This window comes from Peromyscus californicus, unplaced genomic scaffold (assembly GCF_007827085.1).
Source record: "Peromyscus californicus insignis strain IS unplaced genomic scaffold, ASM782708v3 Scaffold_7__1_contigs__length_154581171, whole genome shotgun sequence".
Taxonomy (NCBI): Eukaryota; Metazoa; Chordata; class Mammalia; order Rodentia; family Cricetidae; genus Peromyscus; species Peromyscus californicus.
The window spans coordinates 9,906,040-9,920,747 of NW_026294595.1; positions in this window are offsets into that span (position 1 = coordinate 9,906,040).

Sequence of the window (14,708 nt, forward strand, 5' to 3'; positions counted from 1 at the left end):
CTCTGCCAGAATGTCATTCTGGGGACCCAGCGCACAGCCCATGCCCGGTGGCACCTCTCAGATGGCCTTCTTTCACTTTATACCCCCTCATGGCAGAAGGACTGTTTAAACTGAGATATTTGACATGGATTCTGCTGTTTGCTGGCACTGTATAGTGAGCCGGGACCTGTTGTGAGCTGGTTCTAGTGTAGGCCTGTTTCTCATGAGGGCTGTGTTCTAAAGGCGAGAATGAAGATGAGCTGGGGGTACAGGGTTCTGATGGCCAAGGGTGCCACTTGGTCCTTGGGCAAGGGTCAGGGTCAGGGAACAGGAAGTGGTACCCAGAGAGGATGGAGGCTGTGAAGCGGCTTTGGGAAAGGTCACCATGGTTACAGGAGGCAGATCAGGGAGCATGGAGAAGGGATGGCCACATGGACCCAGATAGGGAAGAGGCAGACAGGCCAAGGCCTTCACTCTGGGCCTCTTATGGTCTCCTGTGCCTTCCTTGCCCAGCTGGAGCTGAGTACTAACCTTTGAAGTAACTTGCATATCCCAGCCATCGGTTGAGTTTTCCTGAGCCACAGCTGTTAGCAGAGTCCCCAGTGATCCCTGGACACCCTTAGAGGTGCAGCGCTCTGCTCTCCTCCCCAGCTCCCCAGCGTCCAGGTGGGAGCAGCCCTCAGCACTGACTGTGTCCAGCATGGATTGCTTACCCTCCCAGAACTGTCTGATTATCCTGTGCTGTTTTTCCCGTTGGCATTTGTCTCTGGGCAGCCCGCCTTTCGATGTTCCCCCATGCAGTGTCTCCTCTGGAGGGTGAAACATGGCAGTGCCAGCCTGAAGACTTCCACACGAGTTAAAGTGAGGATGGCCTCGGTGCCACCTGGGCAATCAGCAGGACCTGAGAGGGGCACAGCACTTCTCAGGTGGCTGCCAGCGATGAGCTGGTCTAGTGTATCATGCAGGGTAATACTTGCTTGGGTACCAGGTACACAAGGGCTGAAGGAGCCCTCAGGGTGAGAAAGGGGCTCCCGGAAGTGAAACTGTGATGTTAATGACGTCACTGAGCAAGCTGGCCTAGGAAGGAGAGCGGAGGGCTTGTAGAATAGCCCCATTGGCCCGGCAGACCCAGGGTTGGAGTTGGCTGAGCCCACACCAGTCCTAGCCCAGCGGGGCCTCCCTGTGGCCCTGGACCTGTCTACTGCCTCTTATACCCCAAGAGATATAAAGCCTGGCTAAGAGGGAGGTGTAGCCTCTCCCTGTCCAGAATAGCTGCGGGATGGAGGCTTGGCTCTACACCTTGAAATGGAAAGCAAGCCCCCAACAGCTTCAGGAGCAAAGCTAGCTCTATGACGGCCAGTTATCTATGGCTTCTCTCCTCAAAAACAAATGGTCTCCACATTTCAGAAGTGGCTCCTCTGTAGGTGCCTCTGACCCAGTTTCCTTGAACTTACTAGGAGGTACGGCCCCATCATCTCAGAAAACAATACCTGATGGGGCCAAGATTGAGGGCTCCCTTATCATTTCCCTAAAGGGCACCCCAGCTTCCACCCAGACAACATTTGAGGTGCTGAGCTAACAATGCTTGTGCCTCTTTTTAACCAGGAGTGAATTATTCCCCAGCTCCGAGTCACGGAGGTGATAGCAGCGGTCCCAGCTAATTCTTATCTGTCTGCTGAACCTGCCACTCCTTTTCTTATCTGTCTGCTGAACCTGCCACTCCTTTTCTTATCTGTCTGCTGAACCTGCCACTCCTTTTCTTATCTGTCTGCTGAACCTGCCACTCCTTCCTGGCAGCTGTCTGGCCCACGCTTGTTTGCCTCTCCTGGCGGGGAGCTCATCACGCTGAGAAGCTAGCGCTGTGGACACCAGATGTCCCATCTCACCATCAGCCTGCTCAGGATCCCAGAGTGAAGCTGACGGTAGGGACAGCTGATTGGCTGAACCAGGTACACATCCTGTAGGGCTGCTGAGGTTTGAGGAGGTCTGAGATAGGTTAGGAGGGAAAAGAAGAGCTGGGGTCTCTCTGGGTCCCTCAAGCTGGGACACCGCTAAAGCCATTTCTCAGCCGCTGGCTTCCTCCTGTGTCTAGTCCCTCCCATAGCAAGAACATCTCCCATCCCCACATGAACAGGGCTCACTGTGCAGGGGTAGAGGCCTGCATCTGGGGCCCTCATATTCCCTGTTCATAGGTTTGGCATTTCGGAGACAGGTCTTTGCAAATCAAATGCCCTGGTATGAACAATGTCCTTCTGGCCCAGGCCTGGCATTTACAGAGAAGACAAGTGTGTTTCTGTGGCCCCAAGTACTGCTGTGCTGGCTAAGATTTCCAACATCAGTTCACTCACACCCTCTGCTCAGCCCTGCAGCCTCCCTCCCTCTTTTAGGCAACTCTCCTGTATGGTTTGAGTATATCCCCACCCTATTTATACCCTCTTCCTCCGAATCGGCAAAGAAATCCCCTGAGTGGGGTTGTTCTCCAGATATCTTGTTGAGCAAAGGCCGGGTCTGGCCCTCTAGTTGTCTCCTGTCTCCGGGATAACACCGGTTTCCCCCCAGGAAATGACTCCACCCTTCCATCCCAGCTTCCCAGCTTCCCAGCCTCCAGAACCACGAGCCAAATAAACTCCCACCCACGTAAATCTCCTGACTGTGGCCCGTGGCACTACTCCAGGTATAGATAAGATGAACACCTGCTTTAGGGGAGCCCAGCCAGCAACAGGGCTTCAGTCTCCAGTGCTGGGTACTACCTGGCAGTGCCTATCACCACACCATTATGTTTTATTCAGCCCATCCTACCCAAAGATCAGGCTGGAAGACCAGAAGATGAATTTGAAATTGAGGTGGGGGGGGGGATGAGAAACCAGAGGAGTGTGAGATAGCCCACGTCAGGCATCTACCCCCAGAGCTTTGCTCTAGCACCCCTGGGACCCATCCATCCACAGCCTGAGGCAAGACAGACAAAGAGGCTGTGGCTTACAGGGGAGGTGACGTCATGGTCGCACGTGTGGTTCCTGACGGTCTAACTCACTTTGGAGATATTTCCAGAGCCAGTTGCTCTGAGCTGAAATGCCAGCTTCTTGCCTGGTACTCACGTTGATGTCACCACCCATCCAAGTTCACGGGGGGGGGGGGGGGGGGGGCAGGTTGATGGATGCCTCACGCTCCCCATATGCACACCCACATGAATTGAGGCTCGGAGGAGTTAGGATGAAAATCAGAATATCTTTGTTATTTGACAGCGGGAAGTGAGACTGGGAAAGGGAACGGCTTGCACTAAGCGCCCAGTGTCAAGGGTGGAGAAGAATGTAAACTGAGTCACACTGATGAGTGAGACTGGGGGATGATGATGGAGGATGACTAGTGAGAATGGACCCTGTGTCTCATCGACCCGTCCTCTCTTCCTTTCACTCACTCGGGAGGCACGGAAGGCATCCTGTCACGCCAGGCATGGGGACAGTGGGAACTTGCTGCCCTTGTCCCGTGCCTGACCTGTGCTGTGAGCTGGTTCTGTGAAGGTTCCAGCACTTGGTTGGCAGATGAAAAGGAACTGAACCCTGGTGGAGAGCCTCCCCGCTCCTGGCAGGCCGGATCCTGGACTTCCATTGATACTGTCATGCTGTGTATTTTAGGGGGCTATTGGCAGGAGGGGTGAGTACCTTTTGCATGGAGAGAGAAGTGCAAAGCATTTGAGGAGAAAGGGCCAACTGTGAGGACATGAAATATGTCCATTAATTGGCAGGAGGGGTGGGTCCTCTGCCCTCCCTTGCCCAGGGGTCGGGGGAGGGATTCACATCTACTAGAGAGAGGAAAAGGACATTGGGGGAGGGGCAAGGTCACAGAAAGCACTAGCTTCCTGCCTGCTCCCTCTCAGTCCTCTGCCTCTGTGGGAGGTGAAACTAAGCTCTGAGGACAGACGCTCCAGGAGCATGGAGACAGACAGACACTCCAAGAGCATGGAGACAGGCAATTCTCTGGTGAAGAGCCCAGGCTTCCTTCCAGTATTCATGCAAACAAGTCATCTTGCAAGGGAGCAGGCTCAGGGTAGCCTGAGTGACTGCTCTGACAAGGGGTAGTGACTTCCTGAGAGACTCAGAGGCAGACCCATCAGCTAGGATGTCCCCGCCTCCAATGGCATAAGAAGATGTGGTAAGCTAGTTAGTGGGTGTCTAGATATACTCCGACAGAGAACTAATGGCCAAGCCTGGGTTCACGCTGGCCCCTCCAACAAAGAAAATGCTAGTGGTTTGAATACAAAGCAATATGGGACTGGGGAGGTGGTTCAGGCTTGCTGAGGGAGTCTGATGACCTGAGTTCAATCTCCAGAACTCATGTAAGAAAGCTGGATGCAGTAGACCTGTCTGTAATGCCAGCACTTCTACATCGAGATGGGTGAGGTGGGGATGGAGACAGGAGAACCAGCTAGAAGCTTGATTCTGCAGCACAGTGGCAGAAACAAGAGAGACCCTGCCTCAAAACACGGTAGAAGGAGAAACCCAGCTCCTGAACCTCCTGAACTCCTGTAACCTCTAGATGAGCCCATGGCAAATGGCCCCTGCCCCCGACATATAAAGATAGCCATGTATACACACTACATACATATACACACATACACACAGGCACAAATGCACACACAGCCACATACACAGTCACAAAGGCACACACATATATATATACACATATACACACAGCCACACACACATACGTACACATATATACACACAGCCACATGCACACTTACATACACATACACACACAAAGACACACACACAGTCACAAACACACATATGCACACACACACAGCCACACACACACAGCCACAGACACACACAGACAGACACAGACAAAGACACACACATATACACAGACACAAAATCAATGAATATTTCTTCAAACACGTGTTAAGGTTTTATTGACACAGAGTGGAGGGGCCTTGTGAACAAGACTTGGCCTCCCAGGTTTCTCATCCCTCTGTTTCCCAGGCACAAGCCGCATACAGGGTGGGATGTGGGAAGAGCGCCCGTGGCCTGGGGCTAAAAAAATGAAAGCTGTTGCCCTTGGCCTGATGGCTTAATCAGTGATGGATACTTGTTAAGGGGCAGGAGTTACAGGCATGGCCAGTCAAGATGAAAAACGGAGGGGCGGGGCAGGCCTGAGAGGAGGAAGCCACCACTGTGCTGTCCAGCACCAACCCCGGCACAGACAATAAACTTCACAGCAGAGATGGGAAGCCTTGGGCTGTCTGCTGCTTAAAGCACGGCCTCACGGAGCTGCGTTCCTCCGCCCGCCCGGCAGAACTATGCTAATTAATTGCCTTTCTTGACTAAAGATGGATGCAATAACCTTTAGCTGTGTGAAACAGCATCAGCAACCAAACTACCGTGGTCTGGACATGGGCTGGCGGAATGGAGGTGTTAGTGACTGCGGGGAGCCCTGACACAAAGCCAGTATCCAAGAACAAAAAGCCACGCGAGCGAGCAGACAAACCGAAACCCAAATTAGCCAGCACTCAGTTCCCCGCGAGGTCACCTAGAGAAGCAGAAAGTGAGCGTGTGAGGTGGGGTGGTGTAAAGCTAACAGCCGTTGCACATCTGTGTGCTTAGGATTGAGTTGGCTGTGATAAGTGAGAAACCAAAAAAGACACCTCAGATCCGTCCCGAACATGGGACTTGGGCCTCAAGGTCCAGGATGGCCGCCTGAGCACCAGTCATCACGTCCACACTAGCAGAAAAGGGAGCAGGGGACAGACAAAGCCTCCCTCCTGTAACCGCCCCACTTAGGAGACCTCACAAGTCATACGTCACTCTTTCTTGCCGTGAAGGAGCTGGATGAGAAGTCTTTATCCCAGGGGTTCTGTGAGGAAGGACGTGTGGAAGCGCGGACTCTGGGAAAGGAGGCAGCTGAGCTCGCCTCATCCTATCCTGAGGTTCAGCCCAAAGCTGCTAGTTCAGCCCCCGACCCTGGCTGTGGGTGACCCTGGGGAGGGGAGGCTGGAGCCAGGGAGCGCAGGAGGAAATGGAACGACACGGGATGCTGAAAGAGTGGGGGTTAGTCACGTCAATTCCACAGTTAAGTCGTGAGGCCGTGTTCGGAAAGCCGGAACACATCTTGACAGTGGCTCCGCTGATGCCCATCGCCTGACCCCAGCTCTGGGTTGGTGTGGCACCTCGCCTAGAGCCTGGGGTCCTAGGAAGGACCAGCCAGCCCTGGGACATGCCGGGGTTGGCCAGGCTGTAAGGCCAGAAGGCACAGAGCAAGGGTGGCTTAGATCACGGCTCCTTAGCCCCGTGCGTGGGTCGTGACCTCAGGTTGGAACTTCGTGTGGAGCTGTGACAAACTTGGCAACTTTCTGAGAGAAAAGGACCAAGGATGAATAAAAAATCAAACATGTTGTGAGTCCGAGGTTCGGCTGACAGCATTTGCCCGTGTTGCGTCCCCCAGTGTCATTACACCACAGCCTTGGTTCTGAATACGGACGAAACATGAGCATCCATCACCTCAGCTGTCCCCTCACCTCGGCTGTCCCCTCACCTCGGCTGTCCCCTCACCTCGGCTGTCCCCTCACCTCAGCTGCTCTCTCACCTCAGCTGTCCCCTCACCTCAGCTGTCCCCTCACCTCGGCTGTCCCCTTCACCTCAGCTCAGATGCTGACCTCTTGTATTTACAAGTTGCATATTCTACTACACATGCAAAGGTTTTTGCTCTTAGAGAAACGTAATAGTTTAATTACAAAAACCCAAAGACTATAATATTTTCCTACCATCATTCCTCAGCATGTAAATACCAAATTACTAGACATTTGAATTGTATTTACTAAAGTGTTCAATGTTTAATATTGCTGTTTGAGTTGCTGACTTCAACTCCATTAAAAAAAAAAATGACTAAATGGAGGACTTGGAGAGGCGGTCCAGGTGCTGCAGAGGACGGAAGTTCGGATCTCAGCACTCGCGTCAGGCGGCTCACAACTGTTGTAACTCCCGCCCCAGGGGATTCCACCCCCAGCCTCCTTGGGCACCTGTACTCTTGTGCACAAACCCACACACAGACACACACTCATGCACATAATTAAGACTAAAAGATAAACCTAAAATAGTAAGTCATTAAGTGAATCTTGGCTTGGGATTAGGACAGGCTTGTCAATAATTTCTGCCGTGGTCCTCCACAAACCCTTGCCATTTTGTACCATGTGTCTGTGTGAAGCAGAGTTCTCAGTGCTGACTGGAAAGTAAACCCCAGATTCTACTTGGCCCCCCTCCCCCACTGATGAGCCTGCATGCAAGTCAGAGGTTGGCACTAGGTGGCTTCCCTGGCTGCTCTCCACCTTATTCTTCCAGACAGGGGCTCTCACTAACATCAGCAAAGCTCAGCGATCCTCCTGTCTCTGCCTCCCTAGTACCGGGATTATGGGTGCACATGGCTGCACCTAGCTTTTTATGTGGGTGCAGAGGATCTGGCCTCATGTCCTCACCCTGGTGGGGTGAGCACTTTATTAGCTGAGCCACCTCTTTGGTCCCTCCTTCACCTTCCCTACCAATGTCTGTTTTCCGTTTGAAAATCCCACACGGGGCTCAGAGCTGCTCCGACTGTGTCCATGTCCATACCTTGCCTGCTTCCTGCCCCACCTCCTCCTGCTGAAGAGCACTGCTCAGGAGCTCTGCAGAAGGAGCCTCCGTATGTGTTAGTCAAACGCTTCATCCGGATTTGCCTGTGGTTATGGATTGGGGGGGGGGCGGGGAGAGACCTACTAAGCAAGAGGCCTCCTAACCCTCGGCAGCAAGGTTCACAGCACCACTGTGATGACCTGGGCCCCCAGGTAAGAGACATTTGCCAGGTGTCTCCACGGTGATGTCATTTCTTCCTTGCATGTCATCATTTATGGGTCACCGAGCCCGGTCCACACTCTGAGGGTGAGGAATTGCGGCCAAGCCTTGGGGTGGTAACCTTGTTCTTTGATGACAGAAGCAGGTTGAAGTACTTGAAAGTGGGAGCGCTGGGGCCGACATGGACCCTGGGGACAGATCCAGGCACTGGAGGGGTCTTTCAGGGGTCACTGGGGAAGGCTCAGAGGAAAGGGGGCTTGCCTGTGGTGGTGGGAAGTCTGGCCATGGGGTCACCTAAGGTGGAAAAGGAGATTCACCCAGAGAGCCCCACGCTGTCCTGAGACTCGAAGTCTGAGGAGTCTCCGGCTGTCCACGTGCAGCGGCTGGAGGAGCTCTGTACAAAGACAGGTCTGTGCTTGGAGCCGCGCTGAAGGAGCTGTTCGTACAAAGAAGACGTAACTTGCTGGGTTTGAAAACAAACCATTCCTTCCTCCATTCCCAGCCTTTGTAGACGTGCGTGTGTGCGTGTATGTATTGCCTCCAGGCCAAGATCAAAGCCAGGACAGGGACGTAGGACCACTGGTGATCTCAGATTCCCAAAGCCTTTTTGTGCTTGAGATCAAGTCGACCTGCTTTCAGCTGCAGATGCACCTTCCATTGTCTGACCTCAGGAACGGGTCTGGGCCCCTCGCTTGGTCCTTTGTCTCCTGGCATAATGCCAAATTTTGTTGTAAGACATTACAGGACGAAGGTTTTTCCCACCCATGCTCCAGCCACACCACACACAGAGGTAAGCTAGGATCCTACAGAGCAAAGCTTGTTAGCTCCCTGGCCCCATGTGTCTGGCTAGCTGGTCAAGGTCAGCAGGAATAGGTGGCTGCTTTTCTTGTAGTGCCAAGCAGGATCTGCGTATGTCTCTTTGGTTGTGTTATTCCAATGCCCATTCCTGAGCTAATCACAAGGAACATGTATGTGATTGTGTTTGCGTGAGTATATATACGTGTGTGTGTGTGCACGCATGTGACTGTGAGTGTGTGTGTATGATTTTGTGTGTGTGCATGTGTGTGTGTGAGTGTGTGTATGTGTGAGTGCATGTGAGTGTGTGGTCCGGCCAGGACTTCCCTATTCTATAGTGGAGGAGTAGGTGGATTTTAGCCAACCAGATCCAAGCACATAATAGATAGAGGCAGGGGTGGGTGCTCCCCAAAGGCAAATGAGGTTCCTCAGATCACACCCTCCCTTGGGGCAGTCAACAGGGCTCAAGACAGGCAGGGATGATGGAACTCAGCAGACTCTAATGCTTCCCAGAGGCGTCCATGTCCCACTGCAGAACAGAGACTGTGGGGGATGAGTGAGGGGTGTGAGGTCACAGATGGGGTCAAGAACTCATCAGTAAGCCTCGAAGTAGATTATCCTGGTTACTGACTGGGGCACAGTGGCCCGGGGTCATTAGTGGTAAAAGAAGGGTGCTAAGTGAGGGTGCAGAGGGTGAGGCTCCCTTGGAGTCAGAGCAAGAGGGCAGAGGGTGTGGCCACTGGTTTTGAGGGTGTCAGGAAGCCCTGTGAGCACAGAGCTGAGGATGGCCCTCCAAGCTGACACAGGAAGGAAATGACCTGTCTCTGGAGCTCACAGAAGGGCTGACAGCCCTGTCCCTGATGGTGGCCTACTGACTCCTGACGTCTGGAACTCTGTAATGTTGTGCCTATGATCTGTGGGGAAAGGGCTTAGAGCCATCTTTATGCCAACTCAAAGCCTCACCACCTGCAGGGGACCCTAATCCCTTTTCCACACCTTGCTGAGCTACACCCAGTCCCTTCCAGCCCCCTTCAAGGGCAGTTGAGGGGCTTCTGTCTGCTCTGTTCCTTTTGGGGGTCCCTCCTTTCGCTGAGAGCAAGCATCTTTGTAGACGCACCCACTTTTGCAGAGAGCTGACTGCTCAGAGCACCGTACTCAGGCCAGCCCAGTATTTCTCCTCAGAGCCATGAAGGGCTCCATGCTCAGCACTGTGCCTGGCAGAAGCCTGTAGGGAACATGTGGAACTGTCCAGTGCCCGGCTCCCAGTACACAGGACCAGTGGTCTACCCACAGACATACCAGCAGAGCACGGCGTGCAAACAGGAGTGTGGAAAATTTGACGTCAGCCTGGTCTATGTAGAAAGTTCCTGGCTGGTTAGAGCTACAGAAGGAGACCTTGTCACAAAAAACAAAAACAACCAACCAACCAACCAACCAAACAAACAAACAAATCAAAAAACAAAACAATGAAAAGAATGGGGTCTCATGGATCCCAGGCTGGCCTTGAACTGGAAAAGCAGTGGAGGTTGGTCTTGAGCTCCTGATCCTCCTGCTTCCAGTTCCAAGTGTTGAGTTTAAAGGCATGTCCACCCCACCCAGTTCCGTGTGGTGCTGGGGATCAAACCCAGGCTTTGTGCATGCTAGGCAGCACTCTGTCAATTGAGCTGTATCTCTAGCTGCGTCCTCCATTTTAAAAGACAGGCTGTCATGTAGCCCAGGCTGGCCTCAAATTTGCTATGTAGCCGAGGATGACCTTGAACTCTTGATCTTCCTACCTCCATCCACCCCTCCAACTCTCTCTCTCTCTCTCTCTCTCTCTCTCTCTCTCTCTCTCTCTCTCTTTCTCTCTCTCTCTCTCTGGTTTTGGTTTTTCAAGACAGGGTCTCTCTATGTAGCCCTGGCTGTCCTTGAACTCAGATCTGTCTGCCTCTGCCTCCTGAGTGCTGGAATTAAAGGCACGTGCCACCACTGCCCGGCTCTGCCTCCACCTCTTAAGTGCTGAGTTCATAGGCACATGGTACCTTGTTGGGCTTAAGAGAGTGATTGTGAGACACGAGACTGCATGCTGTAACACGAGACTAGCGACAGCATAGCAGTTTTTAATACACAGTCCTTCAGAAAGCGACACAGCATAGAGAAAGGGCAGGAATGCCCGTGTGCTGATGGGGCACAAGACGGTGGCTTTCAAAGTCCCTGCAGTGGAAAGTTCATGTCTGGCTTTCCTGTTGGCTAGGACTAAGAGAGTCCTAATCTGTGCCTCTTTCCAGAATAGTCTCTCCCCAAACCCCATTTTAATGGTTCAGAACACAAACCTTATCTAATGCATGTTCTGGGACTTGAGACTATCCCCTTTTCTGACTGTGGGCTCTGTTACATGACACACTGCCTATACCAGTCCAGCACTGAGTTCTGAGACTTGGAGAGAGGTGCCTGGTACCTCCTGATCCTTGTGACTCGGACACACTCTAAGAGCACCTCCTCCTGAAAATGGACGGAACAATCTATTACTTCTATTGTTCATACCGCCAGGAGATGTCAGGTATTAGCAAGTCTCTGGGCTTAGCAGCAAATGCTGTTTCTCTGCAAGAAGAGGCTGTAGAGTTAAGCTACAGTGATCTAGGCCAATGGCCTAGCTCTCCCTGAAATGGCCTCACAGGGGGCCGAGGACAGTGTCACCCCCCCCCACTCACAGGGGGCCAAGGACAATGTTACACCCTACTCACAGGGCCTGAGGACAGTGTCACCCCCCCCCCCCACACACACACACTCCATTCACAGAGGGCCGAGGACAATGTCACACACATACCCTACTCACAGGGCCTGAGGACAGCATCATCCCTACACACACACACACACTCACAGGGCCTGAGGACAGTGTCACCCCCCCCCCCTTCACAGGGGGCCGAGGATGGTGTCACACACGTACCCCACTTACAGGGCCTGAGGACAGTGTCACCCCCCCCCCCCCCACACACACACTCACAGGGGGCCGAGGATGGTGTCACACACACACCCCACTCACAGGGCCTGAGGACAGTGTCACCACCCCCCCCACACACACACTCACAGGGGGCCGAGGATGGTGTCACACACTCCACTCAGAGGTGGTAAAGGATGGTGACACACACCCCACTCAGGTTTTTGAGGTCGTGCCAATCCACGGTCAGCAGTTGGCCCCATCTCCTCAGTCAGCTGGCTTGTGTTGCACACCCATGTCCTGACAGTGTGGTTCCAGAGCTTTCTGAAGTCCAGAGCGGCTGCGGCCTCCTCACTAGGCTCCTGCGCGTTTATACTTGGAAGTTTTCTTGAACTTTGCCGATTTGCAAACTAATAGAAACAGGAAAAAGAGCGAATTAACTATGGCCTTTTGGCAATCATTAATTTTACCAAGTACCCTTTGGAAATGAAAGGTTGGTACAGAGTCAAATATCAAAAGGCTACGGCAAAAGAGAGCCACCTCTAATCAAGGCAAGAGGGCATGGCACTCGGCTGTGTGCGATGCAGGTTGGGCCTGGGGGCGCCGGCAGTCACGGTGCGGTTGGGTGCTTTGGAACACTGCGCTGATGGGAGCTTTGCCCCAGGGCTGAGGCTGGACCACAGTACCTGAACATAGTAAGCCTGTGTGACCACCATCAGCCTTGGGGGCCCTTCCTCTGGATCCTGTTCTCAGAGTGGGCAAGGAGAGGCAGTGGGCATCACCAGGGAAGCTAGGGCAGGTTCTACAGGATCCACCATGTTTCTCAGTCACATGCTTCCCACAGGGAAAGGACACTGTGGCTTTACTACCTGCAGAGCCTGGATGGATGCGCCTTCTCTTCCATGATGGACAGAAACCTCAGAAATCATGACAGCAGGCTGGCCCTGAACCCTATTCTTCTGCTCTTACCTTCCAAATCCCAGACATGTGTCACCATACCTGGCCTCCTTCACCTTTTAAAAGTATTTTTATTGGTATTTTGTCAGAGCAACAGGACAATAATATAGACAATTGCATCAGAAAAGTGAACTGTAGTTGTGATAAGTCTGGCATGTGGTCCTCAGGCCTTCAGAACTAGCTTGCAGGGGGATGTGGAAGAGTTTGAGGCTGTGGCTAGAGCAGCCTTTTAGTGCTGTAAGCTCAATGGGAGAGTGCAGCAGTATTTCCTCCACCCATGACCTTGGGCTATAGGGCCCAAAGGAAGTGGTGCTTCCGACTATTGTATGTGACCTCTTAAAAGGAGAGTGAGAAGGGTCACATGCCCCTTCTCCCTGCTCCTGCCTGCAAGGTGGATTTGCTCCTGGTCAGATCAGAGGATGACTTCAGCTGTCTATTCCGTTCTGTATTCATGAGTGTATTTCCTCAATTTATCTTAATAAATTTCCCTAATATTTCTTAAACAGACTCCCGTGGATTTATCGCTTTATCTGGCGCCCAATGTTGCAAGACCCAGGTTATCTTGAGATACTTTTTGCACTCTTTCTAGCTGTGCATTGCCCGCTCTGTACCCCACCTAACATCTTTGTGAGCATTACATAAATCCTTTGGAATGTACAAAAGGTCCCTAGTTTCCAGCTAACAAAGAGGTGAAGATGTTGTAACACCTGAGGCCTGAAGCAGAGGTCCCCCTGCCCCCCAAACCTGCCTACCTAATGTTCCTGCCACGGTATTTGGAAGGTGCCTTGATTTGTGACTCCTTGTTCTGTTATAATAAAAACTCCATCAAACTTTTGCCACACTGGGACACGGAATTTGAGGCAACCTAAGTCCGTGTTCCTGGGCCATCACTACGGTCTTTGGCTCATAATAAACTGTCCCTTCTCAGCCCTTGGAGGTCAGAGCTGTGATTTTGTTGTTGGCACATCCATGCCAGCTTCCTGATTTGAATATTGTAGTCATTATGTATATAGGGTCTCCCTGTATATTTCTTTGCAATTTCCTGTGACTTATAAATTACTACAAAATTAAATATTTAAAAAATGCCATGGGAAATTCATTACATAAATCATGGTTACTAAATGGCAGAGATCCCAAGAAAGAGTGAAGCAAATCTGCAGACTCAAAGGGACAGTGTCACTGATGTCCACCCCACAGGGCAGGAGGACCCAGGGCTGCCCAGGCAGAGACTGCTTCTCCCAGAATCCCTTGCAGCTAGACATAATGTGGGACTAACTCCTGCTAAGGGATTATGAGAGGACCCTCAGTGTACTAGGCTGGGTCAAGGTTTAGGTGCTAATGTTGAAATAAGATAGTAACAAACTCCAGAGAATAGTGAAAACAAACAAACAAACAAAAACCCCAAAATAAACAGAAATGTACAATTCTGCAGAAAGTGATACAGCATAGAGAGAAGACAAAAGAATGGCGGCAGGATGATTTGGGAAAACAGGTGGTTTTGTTTTCTTTTTTTTCAAGATAGAGTTTATCTACGTAGCTAGCCCTGGCTGTCCTGAAACTCACTTTGTAACCTAGGCTGGCCTTGAACTCACAGAGTTCTGCCCCTGCCTCCTGAGTGCTGGGACTAAAGGTGTGCACCACCACTGCCCAGCAAGATAGTAGTTTTTAAAGTTCTCAGGTTTTAAGAAACCCCTGCCCTCCCTCTCAAACTCCCCATCTCACTGGCCTAGGCCTAGGACAGAGGCTTATCTAATGAATAACTTGGGGCTGAGACTGCCCCCCTTTTCTGATCTCGGGTTCAGTCACATGGCAGGGGCCAGTTCCAGCCAGAGAAGAGCAGGGCTGAGTGCTTGCGGCTTCTCTGTGACTCTGATGAAGTCCTGCTGAAAATGAACTGTACTGACTGATTCCGGACATCAGCATATGCTCTCCAAGTGTTTCTCCCTTCTGCTGCTGAAATGGTATTCTGACTCAGTTTCCACCATGCCCACTATGGGACTGGGTCCTGGAGGAACTGCCGAGTTGCCTGTCCACTGCTGCGGGGACTTTTTAGGGAGAAGGCTGCATTATCTTGAGACTCCATATTCTGACCTTTGCTGAGAGGGGTCAGCAGTTTCATAGCACACAGTGTGACCTCGCTTTCCACGGAAGCCATTCATGTCTCCAAAAGGTTTGCAGAAGAACACTTCTGCTCTGGTGTTCCCCAGCTAGCAGAATTGCCTGCATTCTTTCCCTCACTT